General features: G+C 57.2%; 1 pseudogene; it reads right to left on the bottom strand.

Annotated features, from left to right (window-relative positions):
* Window positions 1–453: 453 nt before the first annotated feature.
* The window catches only part of LOC102756139, a 4252-nt pseudogene continuing 1653 nt past the window's right edge, over window positions 454–3052 (bottom strand).

Genomic DNA, 3052 nt, shown 5'->3' with positions numbered 1-3052 from the left:
GGGAAGGGCGGTGCTCAGGCGGTTTGCACACAGTGTTCAGTGCGGGGTCACCCAGGAGCAGGAGGGCTGTGTGCAGGCTGGAGGGAGCGGCCTGACCAGGTGCCCGGCTGCCTGTCCGGGTGCGGGCACCTCGGTGTGCATGGTGCTGGGTTTACTTCAGAGAAACTGTGGCCAAGCCCTGGGTGCCCGGGGCCGAGTGGGGCAGAGGCAGGAGGCGACGGGGGAGGAGGTATGGACAGTAGGGCCAGCGGGACACCGAGGACGTTGGCCAGGGCTTCAGGGTGGGAAGCCTGCGGAGGAGCTGGGCGTGGGGCGGGGGGAGGAGTGGCACCTCCTGCCCACCCGGCTTGGCCTGTGCTGCTGCCCTCATCCTCGGAGGGGCGTGGGCCTGGAGCTGGGCTGGGAAGCGTGGGCTTCTCACCACTTGGGCCAGAGAGGCCCCAGGAACAAGGGGACCTCCAGCCGTGCTCCGTCCTGGCTCTCGGGGCCTGGATCACCCCGTGCTCACAGGGTAAGGGGTGAGAGCGAAGGGGCTTCTCCTTTTTCAAGGGGAAAACCCGCAGGAAGCAGCTGGGGTGGGAGGCAGCGAAGGTCAGCGCTTGGTGCGCCAACACTCACACCAGCGGGGAAGCCAACGGCAACTACCCACGTGCCACACACAGGACTTTGGGGGACACCGGTGGGAACGGTGAGACTCCTGCCATCAAGAGCCTTCGAGGAGCCATGTGCACAGCTTGTAGGAAGGGGATGATCCCGCGCCTCCCTCCCTCCTCCCCAGCCTCTCTCTCTCTTTTTTTAATCTTTAATTTATTGGTTAAGGTATTACAAATGTGTCCTCTTCTTTATTGCTATGTTCATGTGAAAAGTTTGATATCTTTGGGGTAGTAAAAGAAAGCCACAGTGTATATAAAGAAAGTTGTAGGAAGTTGAAAAAAAATAGGGCTTTAGTGTTTAGAAAAGCTGTTATGCATTGCTCCTTGGGTTTACTTATCCAGGCGATCGAAATTCTGGGTTTGGAACTCTTGGAAGTCCTCTGGGATGGTGTCATTGCAGCGATACGTAAGGTTGGACCAAATGATGTTTTCTTGGGAGAAGCAGAAGACACAGAGCCGGCCTCCTCGCACGGTGGTGTCTACGGTGACTCCAGAGTCAGCCACCAATGGGGAGCCTTCACAGACTCGCACCCGGATGTAGCCACCGGGGGGCCTGTGCTGCAGGAACCAGCGGTCGGACACCCTGTCCTTCCAGCCCAGGCTTCTGGAGTCCTCCACAGCAGCTGACCTGGTCGCTGGTGTCCCCAGTGTGCCACAGGGAGTTCCGGAGATGCTCCCCGGGCCGCCTGAGACTTAACAGCCTTCAGCTGAATGCCAGGTTCTGCAACAGCCCGGAACTGGGTGGCCTGGCAGTACGTCTGCTCTCTCTGCTTCCACATGACCATGTAGAACTGGAGCTGTCCTGGTAACCAAAGATGAAGCCGGCGTAGTCATCATCCGTCTGGGTATTTACGTGGAAGGTCCCTTCGAAGTCAACTCCATTAAAAGCCGTGTATCCGACGGCCAGCCCAGGGTCGCTGTTCGTGGTCGGCACAATCTCCATGCCCTGGTTCAGGACCACCCAGTTGGGATCGATCTGGGTCCCCTTCAGGGTCCAGGACCACGGCCTGGTAGGCCCTGAAGTCGGTCAGGGTGGCCTCAGCATTCTCCGGGCAGACGTCGATCCGATCGATGACCTTGTCCTGGTCAAAGTCTGTCTCAGAGGTCTCCCACACCCTCACTCTTGCTGTCCTCCTGGGCCGGGTTGGGGACCAGCCGGCAGTTGTCCGGTCCAGGGGGCACCAGGTCTGGAATGCCGTCATCGTCATCATCATCATCACACTCGTCACCGATTCCATCCTTATCAGTGTCCAGCTGGGAACTGTTAATGACGGTGGGGCAGTCATCTGTGCTGTCTGGTGCCCATCTCTGTCACTGTCCTGATTGGTGTCATCCCCTTTCCATCCCCATCAGTGTCTTTCTGGTCATTATTCAGGACATCCCGGCAGTTGTCACAGGCATCCCCAAAGATACCTTGGTCGCTGTCGCTTTGGTCCACGTTGTGAGTCAGGACACAGTTATCCTCATTCAGGATCCCATCGCCGTCAGCATCCTCATCACAAGCATCGCCAATGCCATCTCCGTCTGCGTCTTCTTGGCCACAGTTTGGCCCGTACTTGCAGTTGTCCTTCTTGCAGTTCCTTGCAGAGCATGGCAGTTCTTTGTCTGGGTCACTGTCAATGTCCACATGCTTCCCACAGAAGTAGCCATCGCCAGCCCATCCGACACGCACGTCACATCCCCCTGCCTCTCCTCCATGCACTGCGCGTTCACACTGCAAGGGTTCAGTTCCGGGTTTCTGCAGTTTCACTCCGGTTGGCATCCCCTCGTCTGGTCACCAGTGTGCCCGGGTTTACAAGGCCCACAGTGATAAGATCCCAAAGTGTTAGCGCATATAGAGGTGAGAACACATCTTGATGGAAATGTTTCCATGTTTGAGTACTTTTGCCCTGAAGCAAGTAGAAACAAACCGGGGTGGTGTTTAAAACAGAGGAAGGTAAAATGGTAAAGCAAGTGCCAGCCCATCCGACACGCACGTCACATCCCCCTGCCTCTCCTCCATGCACTGCGCGTTCACACTGCAAGGGTTCAGTTCCGGGTTTCTGCAGTTTCGCTCCGGTTGGCATCCCCTCGTCTGGTCACCAGTGTGCCCGGGTTTACAAGGCCCACAGCGATAAGATCCCAAAGTGTTAGTGCATATAGAGGTGAGAACACACGCTCCATTTCAACACTCATCAATATTACTGCAGACCTGTTTGACTCAGCAAGGCTGATCCCTGCACCCTGCACCACGGACCCTGTGAAGCCCACCGGGCAGGCATCAGATCTGAAGGTGGGAGCTAAGTTCACACAGTGCACACCCAGGTGGCAGTGCCTCCCTTGCTCCCTCCTTCTCTCTCTCTCTCTCTCTCTCTCTCTCTCCCTATCCCTCTCGCTCACTCTCTCTCCCTCTCGCTCCC

Source organism: Myotis davidii, unplaced genomic scaffold (assembly GCF_000327345.1).
Source record: "Myotis davidii unplaced genomic scaffold, ASM32734v1 scaffold142, whole genome shotgun sequence".
Classification (NCBI taxonomy): Eukaryota; Metazoa; Chordata; class Mammalia; order Chiroptera; family Vespertilionidae; genus Myotis; species Myotis davidii.
The sequence above is the reverse complement of the archived record's forward strand: the minus strand, read 5'-3'. Positions and strand labels throughout refer to the sequence as shown.